General features: G+C 44.8%; 4 non-coding genes across 4 annotated transcripts; all 4 read right to left on the bottom strand.

Moving 5' to 3' along the window:
* Positions 1 to 3,387: 3,387 nt before the first annotated feature.
* On the bottom strand, positions 3,388 to 3,460 carry trnar-ucg (transfer RNA arginine (anticodon UCG)). The gene has a single exon. It is a non-coding gene; the product is annotated as a tRNA-Arg (tRNA).
* A 2,127-nt stretch (positions 3,461 to 5,587) lies between these two features.
* trnas-aga (transfer RNA serine (anticodon AGA)) lies at positions 5,588 to 5,669 on the bottom strand. Its single transcript has one exon. It is a non-coding gene; the product is annotated as a tRNA-Ser (tRNA).
* Positions 5,670 to 7,102: 1,433 nt separating this feature from the next.
* trnar-ucg (transfer RNA arginine (anticodon UCG)) lies at positions 7,103 to 7,175 on the bottom strand. Its single transcript has one exon. It is a non-coding gene; the product is annotated as a tRNA-Arg (tRNA).
* Positions 7,176 to 9,751: 2,576 nt separating this feature from the next.
* On the bottom strand, positions 9,752 to 9,833 carry trnas-uga (transfer RNA serine (anticodon UGA)). Its single transcript has one exon. It is a non-coding gene; the product is annotated as a tRNA-Ser (tRNA).
* Positions 9,834 to 25,010: the final 15,177 nt, after the last annotated feature.

Here is a 25,010-nt window from a genome sequence, read left to right as displayed (position 1 = left end):
TGCTTAAGTAACATTAAACAAAACAGAAAAATGTACCATGCAAAGTGAATATGACCAATTACATTCTCGATTAAATTAGGTCAACAATGCGCTGGTGCCTCCATCTGATCGAGCGAGCCAATCTCCAGCCTCCCTCACCAGGACAGGAATGAAGGAAATGTGAGAAAAATATAACAAAGTTTCACGTTGCGATTGCCCACCTTTTAGCCACAACAACAAAAAACGAGGGAGCAGACTCAGTGCAGGATCTGGCTTCACAACAGCGGTGAAATAACGACGTCCACTCACTTTCAGGGAAAACTGTGAACAAATCACATTGTCCAGAATATGAATACACAGCGCAGGCTGTTTAGTTCCCATATTCTACTGCTGCCCCGACATTCATACGATAATGTACCTTTCAAAGAGAGCGTTTGTAGCTGTGGAATGACAGTGGCAGCTGTTTCCCCTCACTCTTACTGCCGCCCTTGGTCGTGTAGGGGCTGCAATTCTCATCTTACACGCGGTAGTTGAGTGTGCAATTCTCTGTTGTGGAAAAGCGGAGTGTTTTGGAGCAGAAAGATGTGAAGTTCGGATGCTTCTGGAGTTCTTGTTGAAAAGTTCGGTGACGCTAGGAAGATGGTTTGCAGACTTTTCGTCCCTTTCTGGGTGACATTCTCAGCGCTGCAGAGGTTTCTGTGAAGCGCTGCTCTCATGTTTTGGTACGAATGCATTTGGTTTCATTCCTGCTGCTGCCGTTTGTTGGGATTGCAGATTGGGTCCAACGGATGGAATCCGTGGATGAGTGCCCTGCTTCCATGAATTGTCTGCCTGTCTTCTGCTTGCCCTGTCCTATTATTGTTGTGCTATTCTAGCCGAATGTGTGGCCCCTGCCGTTTGTACGTATTGCTACTAGGGACTGCTGGACTGACGCCCACACAAAGTCTTTGCCAAGAACCAATATCCACCCACCTTCATTCGCAAATGCATGGCATACAAAGTTTGCAACGTGGATTTGCTATGAGGTAATTTTTAAATCATGCTTCCCTGTGTTAAAAACAAATTCTGGAAAATGATATCCAGATTCCTCCGAACACTCGGACATATAACAGCACAGAAACCGAGGGACTCACTCAGACAACAACTCACGCGAAAACAAGGCCCAATACCCCATCATGTGCAGTTCAAACGTGGTTGACGAGATTCCACGCATGGACTGCACGAAACACGACATAGGAGAAAGAGGCTGACAACTAGAGAGCTGCATTCATAATTTCATCTGGACTGTAAAAACGCCTTGGACAGCTGTTCCTTGCAGTTATGCACAGAATATTGAATGTCTCTGATTCCAGGGCTTGGAATTTGGATGATATGACAGTCTGCAGCACTGGTTACTTCCTTGTGTGAGGTAACTCCTGATGGAACACATGTCACACTCTATTACTCATTGAGAAATACATCCAAAATACGAGCTTAGAGCAGCATTTCTGTTGTCCTTCTAGTGCTGTCCTTGACATGCCCTGTGGCACTGCACTTATTCTGTGTTTCCTGAGGGTTCGGCACATGGTTCCACGATCGTTTTATAGGCAGAAATCTGCATTTTCGCTTCAATAACGGGTGTATAAAGCGTAGGTCCACCATTCTCCATTTCATTTTTCTCTTCTTATGCACAACTGCAATACAGTAAAAGATCAATTGATATTGAAAGATGATATACAGAGGCATGTGAAATACCGAAGTTTTAATGACATTTATGCAATGGTTAGAGAATTACCTTGATTCAGGAAATAAGGATGTAAAGTCTGTTTGGCTGGAGTTGAGGAACAGTGAGGAATGGACTCACAAGCATGTGTAGTTTACAAGCCCACTCGCAGTAACAACAAAGCGAAATAAATCGTACAAGGGGAAAAATGCGTGTGAGTGACAAAAATGGCAGTAGTCATGCGTGATCTTAACTTCCCATCTAAAACTCTCGGTTCGATTGTAAAAACGTTTGGAGAACCAAAATCAAAAAAAATCCCACATGTCCCATAAAACATCACGAGGGATATCTTGGTAATTGATTCATACCTTTGCTGTCATTTGTAAGGTGCGAGACACCAATGTAAAAGAAGAAAAGCACAAAGTTAGGACAAGATATTTGCAGCAAAATTGGTTCAACATTATTTATTGAAAGGAAAATCACACTTGGCAATTTGCTAGACCTCTTTGCGAACATGACCAGCAGAGGTAATCAAGGGAGCTATTGATCTGAGTATTCTTGGCCATGAAACAAACAAAGGTTAGTGACATATTCATTTCTCTTTTTAGCGAACGAAGTGGTCTTTCCTGATGGTTACAATGAAAGAGATGGTTCCCAATAAAAGACAGAGATTAAGTCGCTTGTAGATACACTTCAATGCGATACGATTCACTTTCAGCCCCTAATTACCCCAGAGATGGAGGGGGTGAGTTACTTTTCTTCACTCTTCAACTCGACAGCATGGAGGTACAGACATGAAACCGCTAGAGATGGAGTTCTTGAATTGGGAACCAGCGACACTGAAGGAACTAGGCAAAAGTGAGGACTGCAGATGCTGGAAACCTGATTTTAGATCAGAAAATTTTGGAAGAGCACAGCAGCATCAGAGGAGCAGGAAAGTCGATGTTTCTGTTGCCAGGCTTTCTGCGTTCCGCAAACAATTTTCGTTTTTGGCTCAGATTTCCAGCAACTGCAGCTATTCGTATTATGTTAACATTCATCATGTTTTGGACAAAACCAATGACCCGCTAGCATCGGGAAATCGGCAGAAGTACTGGGACACCGACATGTTAGCTGAACAATACCAGCATTCCATGAGCCGGAATACGATCCGGGCCACGGTGCTGAGAGTATCGAATCCTCACAAGTAAATAACAAGACAAGGCGATAGATACTGTCGTATTTGGTGTAAATAAAACACCCTTTATGAACATTTTCCTTGCAGATTATTTTCAACTTGTCTTCGTAGATTTACAAAGTGGGAAAAGGCCATTCCACCTGTGTGCATCGCGGCTAATCAGAGAGCCAATCATTCCAGTCGCAGTTTCCTACTTTGGCCCAAAGTCTCGTGTGTTCTAATGTTCCCAGTGCAAATGTCAATGACTTTATCCTGTGTTCTTAAATGGCACAAAAATGGGGCAGATGTGTGACCTTTGCACAGCGACTTGTAACTCTTTTGAGGAACTTATGCTCATTTTCACCCACAAAGGGAGATACACAGAAAGATACCCCCAAAGCGACAGAGGTCTCCGTTGTGGTGAGCAGGAATTTGAAATGGATAATAGGACAAATGCAAGTTTCAAATGTGGAAGCACAGAAGCGACGTCCCGGCAGGACATCACAGGGGAGCGTCAACGTGGGGCACGGTTAAAGTCAGACATTCCCCTCGAGCCAGGTAGGACTCGAACGTACAATCTTCTGATCCGAAGTCAGACGCGTTATCCATTACGCCACTGGCCCAACATACACGCTCATCGCTGGCAGAATGTCAATATGTAATGCCAATGACTTTCACGGAATCAGAATTAAAAAGGTGAACAAGCAGCGAAGAAAATCACCAACACTGCTTCACTTCGAAGTTTCCAATTTGTGAAGCAGTGACTTTCACTGGCAAAGGAGAAACATTTGTCCTCAGCTGCCTGCTTCGGGGTCGCCTCCTTCTCTGCTGGAAGTTTCCATCGTTTTATTCGCAGTCCCGACGCGAATTCATGACCCACTCCAGTGAAAACGTGTCATGGTGTCGTCTAAGCAAGACCCTGCCGAAACTCTGCGAGAGACATCTGGTCATTTCGAGCTCAGGATGTGGAATTAGACGAGCTGCGTGACACCTTTTATTGGCGCCGCCACTTCACTGCAAATTAGCGGCTCAGAACGAGCCGTTGTTAGCATCAGCTTGATTTGTACCTTCCTGTCGTGCATTTGCTGAACAACATCAGATAGATCCCGTCCGGCCCAGCTGACTTATCTATTTTCACACTCTGCAGTATTTCTAATATCTCTTCCATGTGAAACTCAATCTCTTCTAGTCTAGACGCAAGTATCTCTCTATCTTCCTCGCCAACAGTTTCATTATCTATAGCGAACTCTGTCGAAAAATATTTATTTAGTGCTTCCTCTATCTCCACTGACTCCACATACGACTTCCCACTATTATCCTTGATTGTCCCAAATTTAACTCTCGTCATTCTTTTAGTGCTCACATACCTATGGAAAGCCTTAGGGTTAACCCTGATCCTATCTGCCAACAACTTCTCATGTCTCCTCCTGGTTCTTCTCAGCTCTCTTTTTAGGTCTTTCCTGATATCGTTGGAACCCTCGAGCGCTCGAACTGAGTTTTCACGTTTTCTCCTAACATAAGACTTCTTGTTCTTCTTGACCAGGGTTTCCACTTCCTTAGTAAAGTACGGCTGACACGTTCTATATCTTACTCCCTCCCTGACAGGTACATACTTATCTAGGACACACAGGAGCTTTTCCTTGAATAAGCTCCACATTTTTAATGTGATCACCCCCTACAGTTTCCTACCCCACTCTACGATTCACAAATCTTACCTCATTGCATCGTGATTTCCCTTCCACCAGCTGAAACTCTTGCTCCGTGGAGTACACCTATCCCTCTCCATCACGAAAGTAAACCTGAGAGAATTGTGATCGCTGTCTCCACAGTGCTCACCTACTTCCAAATCTAAAACCTGGCCAGGCTCGTTACCCAGTACTAAATCGAAAGTGGCTTCTTCCCTTGAAGGCATGTCTACATACTGTGTCAGGAAGCCCTCCCGCACACAGTGGACAAAAACTGACCCATCTATAGTACTCGTACTGTAGTGATCTCAGTCAATATTTGGATATTGTCTTGAGTGTTCCAGAGTTTTTCATTATCCCACAGTCCAGATGAAGTTTGTATTCCTCGCGTACGGGAGCGAGAATTCTTTCAAAGTCTCAGATCAGTTCCTGTGCCGAGAAGAACAGAGTCAATGTCCCTTCCTCTACTCGGACTGACAATTTACACTTCTTCAATCTCCTATGATTCCATTTCCCAAAGGGTTTCTCAAGATTTCCAAAGCTGAGGCCTAAATTATATGGTTTGCTTCCTAATCATTTTTCCAACTGCCAACTGACTATATTTTCACAGTAACTCTTCACAATCCTCTGGCTTGCACCATGTCCAGGGATGAGAAGTCCCGTTTGGTGGAGAGAGTTCCTAGGCTGGTGAGTTTCACTTTGGAACAAAGATGGTTAAGTGGCAATTTCCTGCGGTCGTTTGTAATGATGGGAGATGGAGCGGTGGGGAATGAGCACTCTGACGAGCAGGAGGAAGTGTTGCCAATGACCAGAGTCAGAGAACAGAGGACAAGGGATGAAAGGAATCTAATGAAAAGCAGCACTTCTGCTCAGGGCGTTCAATAACAACTGCAGAAACCCGATGTGTCGAGCAGTGTATCTGGAAAGAGAAACAGAGATCATGTTTTAAATGTGGAGCATTTCTGATGAAGAACTCGAGTTTCTCAAGTCTAATCAAATTACAGGCCTGGTTTGCAAAACAGGCTTTCTGAACTTTGAATAGTTCCAGCAGGGAACCGTTCATAACGTAGTCAGCAGGATTCGAACCTACGTGGGGAAACCCCAATGGATTTCTAATCCATCGCCTTAACCACTCGGCCATGACTACAGAGAGCACCGCCCCCTGAGCATTGACCAAATCAGCCGTGATTTCATTGAAAGCTGCCGCTGACTTGAGTTACATGTTTCCATCTCCATTCATACCTTTGCTGTCATTTGTAAGGTGCGAGACACCAATGTAAAAGAAGAAAAGCACAAAGTTAGGACAAGATATTTGCAGCAAAATTGATTCAACATTATTTATTGAAAGGAAAATCACACTTGGCAATTTGCTAGACCTCTTTGCGAACATGACCAGCAGAGGTAATCAAGGGAGCTATTGATCTGAGTATTCTTGGCCATGAAACAAACAAAGGTTAGTGACATATTCATTTCTCTTTTTAGCGAACGAAATGGTCTTTCCTGATGGTTACAATGAAAGAGATGGTTCCCAATAAAAGACAGCGATTAAGTCGCTTGTAGATACACTTCAATGCGATACGATTCACTTTCAGCCCCTAATTACCCCAGAGATGGAGGGGGTGAGTTACTTTTCCTCACTCTTCAACTCGACAGCATGGAGGTACAGACATGAAACCGCTAGAGATGGAGTTCTTGAATTGGGAACCAGCGACACTGAAGGAACTAGGCAAAAGTGAGGACTGCAGATGCTGGAAACCTGATTTTAGATCAGAAAATTTTGGAAGAGCACAGCAGCATCAGAGGAGCAGGAAAGTCGATGTTTCTGTTGCCAGGCTTTCTGCGTTCCGCAAACAATTTTCGTTTTTGGCTCAGATTTCCAGCAACTGCAGCTATTCGTATTATGTTAACATTCATAATGTTTTGGACAAAACCACTGACCTGCTAGCATCGGAAAATCGGCAGAAGTACTGGGACACCGACATGTTAGCTGAACAATACCAGCATTCCATGAGCCGGAATACGATCCGGGCCACGGTTCTGAGAGTATCGAATCCTCACAAGTAAATAACAAGACAAGGCGATAGATACTGTCGTATTTGGTGTAAATAAAACACCCTTTATGAACATTTTCCTTGCAGATTATTTTCAACTTGTCTTCGTAGATATACAAAGTGGGAAAAGGCCATTCCACCTGTGTGCATCGCGGCTAATCAGAGAGCCAATCATTCCAGTCGCAGTTTCCAACTTTGGCCCAAAGTCTCGTGTGTTCTCATGTTCCCAGTGCAAATGTCAATGACTTTATCCTGTGTTCTTAAATGGCACAATAATGGGGCAGATGAGTGACCTTTGCACAGCGACTTGTAACTCTTTTGAGGAACTCATGCTCATTTTCACCCACAAAGGGAGACACACAGAAAGATACCTCCAAAGCGACAGAGGTCTCCGTTGTGGTGAGCTGGAATTTGAAATGGATAACAGGACAAATGCAAGTTTCAAATGTGGAAGCACAGAAGCGACGTCCCGGCAGGACATCACAGGGGAGCGTCAACGTGGGGCACGGTTAAAGTCGGACATTCCCTTCGAGCCAGGTAGGACTCGAACCTACAATCTTTTGATCCGAAGTCAGACGCGTTATCCATTACGCCACTGGCCCAACAGACACGCCCACCGCTGGCAGAATGTCGATATGTAATGCCAAGGACTTTCACGGAATCAGAATTAAAAAGGTGAACAAACAGCGAAGAAAATCACCAACACTGCTTCACTTCGAAGTTTCCAATTTGTGAAGCAGTGCCTTTCACTGGCAAAGGAGAAACATTTGTCCTCAGCTGCCTGCTTCAGGGTCGCCTCCTTCTCTGCTGGAAGTTTCCATCGTTTTATTCGCAGTACCGACGCGATTTCATGATCCACTCCAGTGAAAACGTGTCATGGTGTCGTCTAAGCAAGCCCCTGCCGAAACTCTGCGAGAGACATCTGGTCATTTCGAGCTCAGGATGTGGAATTAGACGAGCTGCGTGACACCTTTTATTGGCGCCGCCACTTCACTGCAAATTAGCGGCTCAAAACGAGCCGTTGTTAGCATCAGCTTGATTTGTACCTTCCTGTCGTGCATTTGCTGAACAATATCAGATAGATCCCGTCCGGCCCAGCTGACTTATCTATTTTCACACTCTGCAGTATTCCTAATATCTCTTCCATGTGAACCTCAATCTCTACTAGTCTAGACGCAAGTATCTCTGTATCTTCCTCGCCAACATTTTCATTATCTATAGCGAACTCTGTCGAAAAATATTTATTTAGTGCTTCCTCTATCTCCACTGACTCCACATACGACTTCCCATTATTATCCTTGATTGTCCCAAATTTAACTCTCGTCATTCCTTTAGTGCTCACATACCTATGGAAAGCCTTAGGGTTAACCCTGATCCTATCTGCCAACAACTTCTCATGTCTCCTCCTGGTTCTTCTCAGCTCTCTTTTTAGGTCTTTCCTGATATCGTTGGAACCCTCGAGCGCTCGAACTGAGTTTTCACGTTTTCTCCTAACATAAGACTTCTTGTTCTTCTTGACCAGGGTTTCCACTTCCTTAGTAAAGCACGGCTCACGCGTTCTATATCTTACTCCCTCCCTGACAGGTACATACTTATCTAGGACACACAGGAGCTTTTCCTTGAATAAGCTCCACATTTTTAATGTGCTCACCCCCTACAGTTTCCTACCCCACTCTACGATTCCTAAATCTTACCTCATTGCATCGTGATTTCCCTTCCACCAGCTGAAACTCTTGCTCCGTGGAGTACACCTATCCCTTTCCATCACGAAAGTAAACCTGAGAGAATTGTGATCGCTGTCTCCACAGTGCTCACCTCCTTCCAAATCTAAAACCTGGTCAGGCTCGTTACCCAGTACTAAATCGAAAGTGGCTTCTTCCCTTGAAGGCATGTCTACATACTGTGTCAGGAAGCCCTGCCGCACACAGTGGACAATGACTGACCCATCTATAGTACTCGTACTGTAGTGATCTCAGTCAATATTTGGATATTGTCTTGAGTGTTCCAGAGTTTTTCATTGTCCCACAGTCCAGATGAAGTTTGTATTCCTCGCGTACGGGAGCGAGAATTCTTTTAATGTCTCAGATCAGTTCCTGTGCCGAGAAGATCAGAGTCAATGTCCCTTCCTCTACTCGGACTGACAATTTACACTTCTTCAATCTCCTATGATTCCATTTCCCAAAGGGTTTCTCAAGATTTCCAAAGCCGGAGCCTAAAATTTATGGTTTGCTTCCTAAACATTTTTCCAACTGACAATATTTTCACAGTAACTCTTCACAATCCTCTGGCTTGCACCATGTCCAGGGATGAGAAGTCCCGTTTGGTGGAGAGAGAGTTCCTAGGCTGGATCGGAAAATCGGCAGAAGTACTGGTACACCGACATGTTAGCTGAACAATACCAGCATTCCATGAGCCGGAATACGATCCGGGCCACGGTTCTGAGAGTATCGAATCCTCACAAGTAAATAACAAGACAAGGTGATAGATACTGTCGTATTTGGTGTAAATAAAACACCCTTTATGAACATTTTCCTTGCAGATTATTTTCAACTTGTCTTCGTAGATTTACAAAGTGGGAAAAGGCCATTCCACCTGTGTGCATCGCGGCTAATCAGAGAGCGAATCATTCCAGTCGCAGTTTCCAACTTTGGCCCAAAGTCTCGTGTGTTCTAATGTTCCCAGTGCAAATGTCAATGACTTTATCCTGTGTTCTTAAATGGCACAATAATGGTGCAGATGAGTGACCTTTGCACAGCGACTTGTAACTCTTTTTTTCTAATTCATTGACTGCTGATATAATAGATAATTGGCCTTGAGAGTCAGCTGTAAATTAGGTTGAACTTTCTCAGCTTGACTTTCATCTGATCCTAAAAAAAACTCATCACCTGCAGGGAAATGTATTGCATTGCTTCTTGTTTTGCTTAATTTCACCCCCCCATCCCCACCCCGCCCGCCTCCCAAACATCCAAATTTCACGATAGTTCGACAAATGTTTGGAAACTGATTCGTGTTGGAAGTTGATGGCTTTTTGTGTCTCGACATATAATTTATTCAATTAGACATCTTGAAATTACTTCTGATTCTTCACAGTTAAAAATTTACTTTCAATTGAATGCAAAGCTCAAGCTCCACGAAATCCAAATTCTGCAAAGTAATTAATGACTTTTGAAAGAGTCAACTCTGTGAGCAGGATTCGAACCTGCGCAGGGAGACCCCATTGGAATTCAAATCCAACGCCTTAACCTCTCGGCCATCACAGCTGCATCCTCATTGCGAATTTCCATAGTAAAAGAACTGAATTCATGAAATACGTAATTTGTTTGAAGAACAAATTGTCAAGACCCAAAGATGTCGCCGAATCCTTTGCAGAGACCCAGACAAACGTTACCTTAGCAGATTGACAGGCTTTCACCGAAAACTAGATCCTGACACAGCTGAAGTTGTGGGAATGATTCTTTATTGAATTATAGAGTCACGGATGTACACCACACGAAGAGAGGATTATTGTATCACTGCGTCCGATCGATTTTGACTCAATTGCTCGTCATCTGGTGCCAAAGTAGATATGCTGTTGTGTTTTAATATTCATCGAAATATGGTATTAGAAATATTGATGCTAAGTCCATTAACACTAGCTACATTCGTTAAAAAAATATCGGAATTAGAAAGAATGCAGAACCAATTTACAGAAAGGGATCCAGAAACTAATCCGTAAGTTCTGACATCAGGTAATGAACTTGTGAGCACAAGAGAGGAAGATTGACCGAAGATTTGGAACTTGAAATCGTCTTGATGGAATTATTTGCAAAGTTTTTGCGATTGTTCTAGAGTCATCAAGTCCTTGAACAATACAACATGGAAAGTGGCCCTTCTTTCCAACTTGACCATGGTGGACAGTTATCCTAAATTAATAGGTCCCATTTGCCAACATTTGGCCCACAACCCTCGAAACCTTGTTACTCATATATCCATCCAGATGCCATTAAATGTTACAGTTGTACCAGTCTCCAACAATTTCTCTGGCAGCTCATTCTGGACACGACTGAAAAAGTTGCCCCTGACGTCCCTTTTAAATCCTTACCAACTAATTTTAAAACAATGTTTTCGAAATTTTGACTTCCTCACCAGCAGGAAAACACCTTGGTGAGTCAACCTATCCATGTCCCTCATGATTTAATAAATAGCAACGATTTGACTTTATCACACTTGTCAGGAGGAAATGTGTGGAGATTATTATCGAAGGTTTGAAGTAGAAAGTCTGATGTACAGATTTTTGGAATTGCATCTTGGAGAACTGTTTAATAAGTCAATGAAGTCTCGTAGCAGTTGTAGAAGTCTGTTGTGAAAGCTGCAGAAGGATTTCAGAGCAGGAGAACAAAGCATTATTTCCAATGTATTGTGGCTCAGTTCGACCGCACTTGGACTACAGTGTGAGGAATTATGAGCAATTTAGGAAAGATACTAATGCCATATGAGGAATACCACGAATGGCGATTAGCCTTGATATCATGGATGAACATTAGTCCTGTGAATTGAAATTGGGCAAATCCGGTCTTTTTTAACAGTTTCAAAACAAGAGAGGTAATCTCATTTAGAGTTGCAAAATATTTGAAGAGATAAGCCGGGTGGTGCAATTAAATTTTGTTCCTTCATTGGTGAATCGAGAAGCAGGAGAGGACAATTTTAGAATGAAGCATTGTGAATTTTGACCAGGATGAGAACTATTGATTTTTGTCTTAGCCTTGAGAAGTCTCGCTATTCAGCACTACAGTGAGCCTTGGATATTTGGTCTTTGTATGCATCACTATCAGCCTGACCCGCCGACACTTCCTGTATCACTCTAGATCTGACCCCTCACACTTACCGCCTTAATATCAGTGTGAACCCCTCAAACTTACTGCATCACTAACCATCAGGCGTCCTCACATTTACTGCTCCACTTTCACTTCGAGACCCTCATTTTGACTGCGTCACTATCAGCCTGACTGCCAAACACTTACTTTGTCACTATCAGTCACGCCCTTAAACTTCCTATGTTACTATTACCCTGACTCCTGACACTTACTGTGTCACGATCAGCCTGACTCCATCACACTTATTATGTAAGTACCAGACTGACGTCTCACACTTACCGTGTCACTGCAACACTGCTTCCTCAAACTTACTATGTCACTATCACCTTGACCCTCTCACATTTACTGCGCCACAATCACACTGACCACCTCACACCTACTGCTTCACTATGAGCTTCAACACTCACACTGACAGCGTCACTAACAGCCTGACTGCGTTGGTATCTCTCTGATCCCCTCAGAATTACTGCATCACAATCATTCTGACACCCTCATACTTAATGCGTCACTATCCCTCTGGCACCCTCATACTTCGTGCATCACTCACACCCTGACACATGCGCACCGACTGCATCCCTATCAGCCAAACCCCACTCAATAACAGCGTCACTCTCTCTCTAACCTGCTCACACTTAATGCATCACCATCACCTTGACATTCTCTCACTTAGTGCATCAATATCAGCCTGACCCCCTCACGCTTACTGCATCACTACCAGCCTGATCCCTTCAAATGTACTGTGTCACTATCAGACTGACCCACTCATACTTACAGCATCACTATCACCTTGACCCCGCAAACTTAGTGCGTCCAGATCACACTAAACCTTTCACTCTCCTTGCATCACATTCAGCCAGACCTTGCACACGATCACTCTGACCTCCTCATTCTTGCTGCATCACGATAACTCTATCCCACTCACGCCGTGTGTGTCACTATCACCCTGACAACTCATGCTCACTGCACCACTATTATCCTGACTCCAATATCATTATCAGCCTGACCTCTTACACTTACTGTGTCACTCTCAACCTGTCCCCCCACATTTCCTGTGTCACTCTCAAACTGACACCCTCAAAGTGTCTGCGTCACTGTCACCCCGAACACGTCACACTTACTGCATGGGTGTCTACCTGAAACCTCACGCTTATTGCATCACTATCATCCTGAGCGGCTCACACTTACTGCGTCACTAGCACACCAACACTCTTTCCATTACTGCGTCACTATTGGCCTGACACCTCACACGTACTGCATCGCTATTAGCCTGACCCGCTCACACGTTTTGCGTCACCACTACCCTGACCCCCCTCACAATTGCTGTGTCGCTATTAGCCTAAGCCCCTCACTATCATGCTGATCAAGCTCATAATTACATCATCACTATCAACCTGAACCCCTAACACTTTTTCTGTCATTATCACCCTGACCCTCTCACATGTAATGCGTCACTGTCACACTGAGACACTCACATTTTCTGCGTCGTTATCAGCCGGACCCGCCGGCACACAGCATCACTATCAACCTAACCCCTCACACTTGCATGCCTCAATATCAGCGTGAACCCCTCACACTTACTGCATCACTGTCCATCTGCCATCCTCACACTTTCTGCACCAGTTTCACCTTGACATCCTCATTTTTACTGCGTCAGTATCAGCCTGACAGCCACACACATATTGCGTCACTATCAGTGACGCCCTCGCACTTCCTATGTTAATATCACCCTCACTTCTAAAACCTACTGCGTCACTATCAGCCTGACTCCATTACACTTTTTGTGTCAGTACCAGACTGACGCCTCACGCTTACCATGTTACTAAAACTCTGCCCCATCACACTGACTGCGTCACTATCAGCCTGACCCCTCAGACGTATTGCGTCAATATCACCCTGACCCACTCACACTTTTTGTATCAGTTTCAGTCTGACGCCTCGCACTTACTGTATAAATAAAACTCTCCCCCTCACAATGACTGTGTCATTCTCAGCCTGACCCCTTCATACTTACTGTGTCAATATCAGTCTGACCCCTCAGACTTACTGTGTCACTCTCACTCTGATCCTCTCTCATTTACTTTGTCACTCTCACCCTGACCTCCTCACATTTATTGTGTCACTATCACCCTGAACCACTCACACAGTCTTTGCCATTTTATTGCGTCCCCATCAGCCTAACCGCCACACACTTATTGCGTCACTTTCAATCACGCCCTCACGCTTCACATGTTACTATCACCCTGAATCCTTACACTTATTGTGTCATTATCAGGCTGACCCCTCACACTTACTGTGTCACTATCCGCCTGACTCCATCACATTTATTGTGTCAGTATCAGACTGACGCCTCACAATTATCTTGTCACTAAAACACTGCCCGGTCACATTGACTGTGTCACTATCAGCCTGACCACCTCACACTTACTGCAACACTATCGCAATGCCCCTCTCTCACTTACGACATCATTTACACCCTGACAAACCCACACTTGCTGTGGCATTATCACACTGAGGGCCGTACACTTAGTGTCACTGTCATCCTGACCCCTTACACTTACTGCGTCACTATCACACTGGTATCTCACACCCACTGTGTCACTATCATCCTGAGCCACTTACACCGATTGCGTCACTATCACTTTGACCCCAACACACTAACTGTATCAATATCAGCCTGACCATTTCACACATACTGTGCCAGTACCAGGCTAACTCCCTCACATATACTGCGTCACTATCAGGCTGACCCACTCATGCTCACTGCATCACTATCACCCTGACTCCCCACTCTTACTGCGTCAAGAGCATTGTGCCCCCATACACTTACAGCGTAACTATCATCCTGACAACGTCACTTACTGCGTCAAGATCAGCCTGATGCCATCAAACTTAATGCATCACTTTCAGCTTCAACACTCACATATACGGCGTCACTTCTAGCACAACCCCTGCACACTTACTACATCCCTAACTGCCTTACCCCCTCGCATTTACTTCATCACTATCAGCCTGAGACACTCACACTCACACTTGCATCTACATCACTGTCACCCTGACCCCTTGCCCATACTGCATCACGATAAGTCTGGCCCCTCAAATGTTCTGCGTCACTAACACACTGACATCTCACACTCCCTGCGTCAGTATCACCCTGACCCCTCACAATTACTGCATCACTACAACCTGACCTCCTGAAAGCATCTGCGTCACTGTCACCCTGACCCCATCACATTGCCATGTCACCATCACAATAACAGTCTGCTTCACTGTCATCCTGACACCTCACACTCACTGGACCAACACCATCTTCCCCCTCATAGTGACCTGTCACTATCATCCAGAGCCGTTCACACTTATTGCGTTCCTATCGCTCTGCTCCCAACACACTTACTGCGTCACTATCAGCCTGACACTCGCACACTTCCCGCATCACTATCAGCCTGACCCATCACAATTTCACCGTGTCTATCAGTCTGACTCCTCACATTTCCTGGATGTCTATCACCTTGTCACTTAACACTTACTGGCCAGTATTAGCCTGACGTCCTCAACATACTGCATCAATATCAGCCTGAACACTCACACTTACTCTGTCAGAATCACGCTGACGCCCTCACACTCACTGCATCACTATCACCCTGTCCCCTCTCACTTCCTGCATTAGGATCACTCTGATTTACTGACACTTACTGCATCACTATCAGCCTGAACCCTCACACATACTGTGACACTATCAGCCTGACCCCACCACACTTGCTGCATCTCTATCAGCCTCACCCCCTCACACTTACTGCTTCACTATCAGACTGACCCCTCACACTTACTGCATCACTAACAGCCTGACACCTCACACTCACTGCATCACTATTCCCCGAACACCTCACTTTTATTGGCCACTATCTGCCTGACGCTCTCAACTTACTGTGTCACTACCAGCCTGAACGCAAACACTTACTCCCTCACTATCACCCTGACTGTCTCACACTAACTGCGTCAGGCTCTGCCTGACCCCATCGCACTTACTACGTCACTTTCACACTCCCACTTTATGTGTCAGGATCAGCCTGACACAGTAACACTTACTGCATCACTATCAGCCTGATCTCCTTCCAATTACTGCGTACACTATCAGCCTGACCACTCACTCTTACTGCGTCACTGTCACACTGACCCCTCACACGAAGTGCTTCACTATCATCCTGACCACCTCACACTTACTGCGTCACTATTGGTCTGATCCCTCAGACTTACTGCATCAACATCACTCTGACCCCCTTCACTGCGTAACTATCGGCCTGATCCACTCACACAGTCTGCATCACTACCACACTGACACCTCACCCTCATTGTGTCACTATCATGGTCACTCCATCAGTCACTGTCAGCCTGATCCCCTGAAATGGAAAAGTATCATTTTTTGTGAAATCTGTGAAAGCATGGTTGAAACAAAGAAGTATGGACCTAACATTGCAAAAAGACAGAAAAAATGTAAAGTTCAACCTAATTTACAGCTGACTGTCAATGCCAATAATCTATAATATCAGCAGTCAATGAATTAGAAAAAAACAACTCCATGCGTGGAAAGGAACTCGACTGATCCAGGTTCCTGGCTTGAGGTGTGATAAGGCAAGGCGATATATAGTAGAAAGGGAATATGTGAAAACCGTCAAGCTCCATTTTATGAGGCGTCTTGCAAATGTGTCGGGTCCATTCTGCAAATTTCAAAAATAAACTTTTTCTTTGCTCTTGGTAGCATTTGCATCGAGTCGATTGAAATTCCACGGCAGTAAACTCGGGAGCTCTTCTGGGACCCTGCGACTGGGTAAGATTTTGAAGATTCCCAGGAGGTGTACGCGCCACTGCCTTGAAGGTCTTTCACTTCATCTCGAGCGTTGAATTGGCCCTTTTGAGTGAGAGGACTGGGGATAAGTGGATCAGCCCAAAGTCGCGTTCCGAATCAAATCGGGTCAGGGTAAGAGTTGTGGCTGAAGTAATCTGACATAGAGACTTGTTCGAAGAGAATATACGAACCAGGAAGAGGGACCAGTGAACTCTCGCACGGTATTCGAGTAAAACTCAAGGGAAAGGATTGCCGTCTCGAGAGAGTTTTAGTGACAGCAAGATGAACAGTGGTTTGAGACTTGGAGTCACCATGGGCGGCGTTGGAGTCGCCAAAGCTGTACCAGTTACGTGGGTTCTTGGTTTGTGAAAACCAAGGCAATGAGGCGGTCATGCCCAATGAGAAGGGACCTCCGGGAGGTAAAAGCAAGTTATATTGGCAAAGAGAAGATTATGGTATCCTGAGAGAGAGAGATAGACAGATAGACAGTTAGAGAGACAGACAGAGAGAATGAACACTTTTCCAATATCCATGAAAATCGGCGCAAGCAAGAGCGAACAAAAAGAGGGTCGACAGACAACTCGGAATGGTCAAGAAAAAATACAATATATGCTAAATAATTATGGCCCAGTTTCTGTATAGCAGTTAAAAATGTAAATCAAGGAATGTGTTTTTCTGGAGGAAGGAAGTTTTAGTAATATTCAGTTGCAAATGCTGAGGTCACCATTGGAGGAGAGAGAGAAGGAAGCGGAAGCAACAGAGACAGGCCACGATAAATGCTGGAGGAAACAGCACAGAAGCGCTTCACAGGAGGCTCCCAAGTCCTGAGGATGTCACGTAGACAGGGGACGAAACGTTTGCAAGACAAATTCCCAGCTCGGCGAACAGAACCACAACAACGCGCACGCGAGCTACAAATCTTCTCCCAAACTTTGAACACCTACGGGCGAGAGATGCTAAGACAAGCTAGAAAATGGGAATCCTGTGCCAACCGCCTAAGTGCCACATACAAACAGCTCCCGTTCCTGCATGAATGCCAAAAGAATCGAATCCTTCCACCATGTGTCAGGTACAGACCACCAGTCAACAATCCACAAGTCCGGGACACAGCCAGACAGAACGGATTCAGGATGATCCAGGTAATGATTACAGACGCTCACAACAGACTACACAAATACAGACAAGAAATTGCGCGCCAAAAATCGTTAATTTCAAAAACCACCAATCAGGAATGGACCCGGACCATAGAACAGGCCGTCACCATAGGACAGAACAGGACCACACACTGCAAAAAAACGGTACTAAAAGAAAAAATAGCCAAACTAACACACAAAGAAGAGGACACCACAACACACACCTGGGTTAAAAACCTCTCCCACAGACAGCTCACAGACATGGAAAGAACAATACTGGCCAAGGGACTCAACGACAACCACAGGGATGCCAAGACAGCAGACTTCCTAGCAGCACTAGAATGCACACTCAGGAACAATGGACTGACAGAAGAGACACAACAAACTGTGAGACAAAGTATCGTACCGCTGATAACAAGAAAAAAACAAACACATAACCTCAACACCAAGGAGAGGGAAGCACTAAAATCACTAAGAAACGATAAGAACATAATTATACTACCAGCGGACAAAGGCAGAATGACGGTCATCCTGGACAAAGCAGAGTGCATGCAAAAAGCACAACAACTACTTGCAGATACCAACACCTACCAAAAGAGGGAGTTTGACGGCACCCGACAGCTCACCAACAGGATAAACAACACACTGAGGAATCTATAAAAAACGAACAGATAACCAGGTCTGACCTACAAAGAATGAAACCTGAAAGCAACAACACCCCCACATTCTATAGACTACCCAAAGTGCACAAACCAGACATCCCACTCAGACCCATAGTATCACTACCAGGGACACCATCACACAAACTGGCCAAAGAACAACAGCAGAAACTGAAACACCTGATCAGCGGATCCAGACAATCTATACAATCGACACAGGAATTCTTGGACATCATCAGAAATATACACATAGACAAGGAAGAAACTATGGTCTCATTCGATGTAACGGCACTGTTCACCTCTATCGACAAAACACTAGCCAAAGAAACAATAGCCAACCTGCTGGACAGACATAACAGACAACAGGACGTTGAACATATCAACAAAGACGCCATACTTAAACTACTGGACTTGTGCCTCACAACACACTTCGCATTCAATAACCAAATATACGAACAAATCAACGGCACACCCATGGGCTCACAGATCTCTGGACTCATAGCAGAAGCAGTAATGCAAAGGTGAGAACAAAAAGTCTTACCACAACTTCAACCCAAACTCTGGGTCAGACACGCGGATGACACCTTTGTAATAATTAAAAACACAGAAATAGAGAAAACACACCAGATCATCAACGCCACACTCACAGGAATCCGATTCACTAGAGAGGAAGAAAAGGACAACCAACTCCCATTCCTAGACGTGATGGTACAGAGAACACCGAACGGAGAATTCACCACAAAGGTTTACAGGAAAGCCACACACACAGACCAAGTCCTGAACTATGAAAGCAACCACCCCAACACACACAAACGAAGTTGCATCAGGACACTATTCAAAAGGGCCACAACACACTGCAGCACACCAGAGCTACAAAAAGAGGAAGTGGAACACCTATACAAGGTATTCGCCAAAAACGGATACCGTCGCAATTTCATCAACAGATGCCTAAGGGAGAGACAACGGAACGAGGACATGCCACAACCCAAAGGACTAGCCACACTACCATACATCAGGAGCATTTCTGAACTGACAGCCAGACTACTGCGACCACTAGGACTCATAACAGCACACAAACCAACAGCCACGCTCAGACAACAACTCACCAGAACAAAGGACCCGATACCCAACTTGAGCAAATCTAATGTAGTGTACAAAATCCCATGCAAGGACTTCAGAAAACACTACATCAGACAAACAGGAAGACAGTTAACGATCCGTATACACGAACACCAACTAGCCACGAAACGACACAACCAGCTATCTTTCGTAGCCACACACACAGACGACAAGCAACATGAATTCGCCTGGGACAACACTACCATTATAGGGCAAGCCAAACAGAGAACAGCCATGGAATTCCTAGAGGCATGGCACTCATCCACAGACTCTATCAACAAACACATCGACCTGGACCCAATATACCGGCCACGACAGCGGACAGCTCGAACTGACAACCGGAAGCAGCAGAGACAGGCCACTATAAATGCCAGAGGAAACAGCACAGAAGCGCTTCACAGGAGGCTCCCAAGCACTGAGGATGTCACCTAGACAGGGGACGAAACGTTTGCAAGACAAATTCCCAGCTCGGCGAACAGAACCACAACTACCTCTGTGTTATGTGTGGAAGGTACACCAGTTACCTTTTTGGTAGATACATGGCCAGCATATTCACTCCTCAAATCAAGACAGTTCAGAGAGTTGACGCCAATAAAGATGAGTGGAATGTTCCTGAACTCAATGGAGGCATCAGGCATCGTGATATGAGATATGTGTGAAATCAGTAATGTGCATCCATTCTAATTCTCAATTTTGTTAGCGGAATTCTGTTCTTTACATTTGATGGCTTAGAATCTCATGGTGAGACTTGGGTTGCATTTGCTCAGGACTCAGACGGGCTTGCAGGTAATTCAAAGGGAAGATTCATAAGTGTAAACTGTAACATACAACCCACCACCCCTGGTGTATGTCTATGAGTGGCTATTAAGCCAGAGAGCAATGAGTTCAGTAAGCAATTCACTCGCCCTGGAAGCAGGTAACCATGTTAATCCTATTAACACCGCTTTTTCTTGCGGGAATATGCTGCACTGCACAGCACACATACACCACGATATCCCTGAAGAACCATAAGAGAAGTATTGGTTCACGAGATTGGTTAAACCAAGTCAGTTGTTATTGTGCGAATTTTATTGAAGGGATGACAGATGTGCAGTCAGTGTGAACTTATGTAAAGTACCTGCGATGGAAAGTAAGCTCTATATTTTTGATGTGAAAGGCTATGCTCCTCGCGTGTAACTGGCGAAGGTGTCCAGTGGCTGGTGGCAGGATTTGGGGCCATGGGGACGAAAGGCATAAAGAACGAAATGTTAGGTGTTCTGGTACGATGTGGGTCTGTGGTTCAATGCAGATGTGTCGACATATAGGAAGAAATTAATTTGTCTAACTCAGGCAATAGAACAGTCGTGGTAACCCCCTCTAGCCCTGAAGAGCCTAGAAGGCTGGCCTGGCGTTTCCCTCAGATAAACCTCTCAGACCCAAGATTAATAACGGTCCCTGCTGAATTATGGGTAAAAGGCAAACATGATGTTCTGAACCAATACGAGAAACCACGAAGTCGGAGTATCGTCCTTCCAGAGCACAATACCCGTTAAAACCCGAGGCCATGGACGTAGTTACTCCAGTCTTTCAGTCCTTCCCAAAGGCTAGAGAGATAATCCCCTGTGTAAACTCACCGATGAGAACTCCCATTTTTCTGATCAAAATGGCAAAAATTCCAATTGAACCGGAGGAATGGAGGTTTGTTCAAGACCTGCAGGCAGTCAATAACAGTGTTGTCTCGCACGCATCAAATGTTCCCAAACCCTATACTGTATTAGCTCAATTTCCACCGGACAGTAAATGGTTCCCTGCTGTGGATTTAGCAAATACATTCTTTAGTGGAATGGTGCATCCAGATAGTCAATTCTGGTTCACTTTTTCATTCAAAGGGAAATCTTATGAGTTCACACGACTTTGTCAATGTTACTGTGAGTCACCCACCATATATAATGAGGCTCTATGCAGGAATCTGGAGACTTTTGTTTTAACCCCTGGGTCTGCACTTCTGCAATCTGTAGACGATTGCCTAATAGTAGCACCGACAGAGGAACAGTTTGAGAAGGATTCCCTTGCGTTGCACGAGGGAAGGGCACAAAGCCAGTCTCGCAAAGCTTAAATTTATGCAACAACAGGTGAAGTTCTTCAGTCACTTAATATCTGAACAAGGGAAGACCAAGGGAAGGTCAAGTCAGAGTGCAAGTAATTCAGCAAATTCCAAGGCCTCACATGAGCAAACAATTGCTATTCTTTTTGGGCATACGCTCCTACTGAAGAACGTTTATCCCACATTACACAAATCTTGAGGCGCCCTGAAGTGACATGGCCCATGGAAAAGGGTAGCAGAACCAAGGTCCGTTGCAATGGATCACAGCGGCCGAGTTGAATTGAAAAAGACGTTTCAAAGTACACCTACACTGGGGATTCCGAATCCAAACAAACCTTCTGTCAAAGGGTAGATGAAAAACATGGCTGCATGACATCTGTGTTGTTGCAGGATCATGGGGGAAAATTCAGGCTGGCAACTTATTTTTCGGCTAAGCCCGACCTCGTAGCGGCAGGATTGCGTAAATGCCTGCGAGCTGTGGTTGCTATATAATCGGCTATGGCGACTTAACCAAACTGATCGCACATGCAGTATCCTTACTGCTTGCCGAGCAAAAGACAGCACATACGTCGGCAGCACGTATACATTCAGATACAATACTGTGTTCTTGGAGAAGCCTAACATTGTAATAAAACGATGTAACGTCCTTCATGCTGCTAGGCCTCTCACGAGAGAAGGAGACGGAGACCCACATGATTGTATCGCTGTAATTAATGAAATGTGCTGCCTCGACAAGACTTGCAGAATTCACCACTTCAGAATCCAAATATGGCGTTTTTTTTGTGGACTGGTCAGCATTCAGGAGCAAGGAGACAGGCCAGAATTGTATTGGGGATGCTGTAGTAACTACCCATGAGGTATTCAAAGCAGGATCACTCCCTCCACAACTGTCAGCGCAAGCAGCGGAGCTGGTTGCATTGACTGAGCCATGTAAATTGGCTAAGGGAAAGACAGCGAATACTTAACCGAGAGCAGATACACATTCGGAGTCCCACATGATGTTGGAATCCTGTGGAAAAATAGGGACTCCTTGACTTTCACCGGAAAGCCCACCACACACCGTGATCAGATTTCTGACCTCTTGGAAGCGGTCCTAATGCCTAAATTAATCGCTGTGTTTACATATGATGCCCACACGAAAAATAACGATTCCGTTTCTCAGGGAAATGCAAGGGCAGACTCAGCGGCAAGGACGGCAGCCCAGCAGCCGATAAATGATCAGTTTGACATGGGAATGACAAAAATCCTTACCCCAACATCAGACGGACGGGAGTCACAGTCGAAGTCCAGGCTTGAAGACACGTTTGAGTGGGAAAAAAGCAGAGTGCAGTTTGAGGTAAGGGGTATGGTGTGGCCCCAATGTTAAACCTTTTCTAACACGATCATTAATTCCATTCTATGCTAAACTGACACACGGTAAGGAACATGTGTCAAAAGAGGGGAGATATGACAGCATTTCAGCACAGTGGTACAATGAGGGATTTACTCATTACTTCCAGAAATATTGTGAACGATGTGTTATCTGTAACAATAATGTGGGAGAGGAATACAGAGAGTCATGTAGCACATCCGAAATCCCAAAAACAATTTGAACATTTACAACTGGATTTTACCGAACTAACACCCTGCGAAGGAAAAAGGTATTGTCTGGTAATAGTTGATATGTTTTCCAAATGGGTGCAAGCATTCCCCACGGCAAAACAAAATGCCAGTGCCATAACCAAAGCTTTCCTGACTGAAATAATTCCGAGATGGAGCATCCCTGAGAGGCTTAGTAGTCCCAAGGTTTGTGAAGGTTTATAGCTCAGGTTGAAGTTTATGGTGTAGGTTTGCTCGCTGAGCTGTACGTTTGTTATCCAGACGTTTCATTACCTGGCTAGGTAACATCATCAGTGGTGCTCTCCAAGTAAAGTGAAGATGTTGTCTCCTGCTTTCTATTTATATGTTTGTTATGGATGGGGTTCCTGGGGTTTGTGGTGATATCATTTCCTATTCGTTTTCTGAGGGGTTGACAGATGGTAAATCGATCTATGTGTTTTTTTATGGCGTTGTGATTGGACTAAGAGGCCTCTCGGAATTCTCTGGTGTGTCTGTATATACAGCAAACTGACAAACACTGACCAAATACTTAACTACACCAGCAACCATCCCAACAAGCAAAAAGGAAGCTGTATCAGAACACTATTCCAAAGATCCACCACACATTTCAGCACAGACGAACTTCGGAAAACAGAGGAGAACCACCTATAAAACGTATTTAAGAAGAACGGATACTTAAAAAATACAGTCCACAGATTCCTCAGGAACAAACCACGACAAGTAGACCTAACACAGCCAGAAACCCGATCGACCTCTCCATACATCAGTGAAGTCTCAGAAGTGGCAGCCAGACTATTAAGACCTCTCGGAATCCCACGAACAGTCTCAAACAAAACAAACAAATTTAAAAGACCCAGTACAACCCATGGACAAAACCAACGTCATATGCAAAATTACATGCGAGGACTGCCACAAACAATACGTAGGACAAACAGGAAGAAAGTTAGCCACCAGGATACAGAACACCAGCTGGCCACAAAAAGACATGACCCTCTCTCCCTCGTAGCCCTTCACACGGATGAAATTTAAACACCATTTCGACTGGGACAACACATCTATCCTGGGACAGGCTAAGCAAAGACATGCCAGAGAATTCCTTGAGGCCTAGCACTCCAACGACAACGCCATAAAAAAAGACAAATATCTAGATAGCATCTATCAACCCCTCAGAAAACGAACAGGAAATGGCATCACCACAAACCGCAGGAACCCCATCCTGGACAAACATATAACTAGAAAGCAGGAGACAACAGCTTCTCTTCACTTGGCGTTCGTCACTGATGATGTTACCTAGAATATAGAACATAGAAATATACAGCGCAGTACAGGCCCTTTGGCCCTCGATGTTGCGCTGATCCAAGCCCACTTAAACGACACTAGCCCACTAACCTCCATATGCCAGGTAATGAAACGTCTAGATATCAAACCTACAGCTCAGCGAGCAAACCTACACTCTAGGCTTAGTAGTGACAGTGGGACACAATTTGTCCATAATGCCCTACAGCAGATTAGTGAGTATTTGGGAATAAACATTGGATAACACTGTGCCTACCACCAAACGAGCGGTAGGGCAGCGGAAAGAGAAATGTCTACCTGAAAAAAATATATTGAGAAAATGCTGAGAGGAACTAGGGATGACATGGACAAAGGCACTTCCAATTGTGCTAATGTGTATGAGATCTAGGAGGAGAGGGAGAGCTAACCTTAGCCCGTTTGAAATTTTGTTTGGTAGGCCATCAAACACAGGAATTGTCCCGAGACGTAAGGGAAGCCAGAGAACAGGCCACTGTGAGGATGAGATGTTGTGTTACTGCATGAAACTCTACACTTCTGTCCCAAATACAGAATCAACTGAAGACAGCACTACCCCAATCAGCAGAAGGCAAGATGTACGATCCATAACCTGGAGTCTGAATGGTGGCGAAATACTTCAGGAGGGAAAACAGGAAGGCGAAGAGGTGGCTGGGACCGTTTCAAGTACGTCTTACAAGCACAGATAGCTGTTAAGGTCGCCGGAACATCTTCGTGGATACACGCCAGCCATTACAAACGTGCAGCTGGGACTGAGGAGACATCGCACAACACCAAAACCAATTTCGAGCAAGTATTTATTAGAAGACATAAGCAAATGCGGGGCTTCCCCAGTTCACA

The sequence above is a fragment of the Chiloscyllium punctatum genome, chromosome 29, assembly GCF_047496795.1.
Source record: "Chiloscyllium punctatum isolate Juve2018m chromosome 29, sChiPun1.3, whole genome shotgun sequence".
Lineage (NCBI taxonomy): Eukaryota > Metazoa > Chordata > Chondrichthyes > Orectolobiformes > Hemiscylliidae > Chiloscyllium > Chiloscyllium punctatum.
The sequence above is the reverse complement of the archived record's forward strand: the minus strand, read 5'-3'. Positions and strand labels throughout refer to the sequence as shown.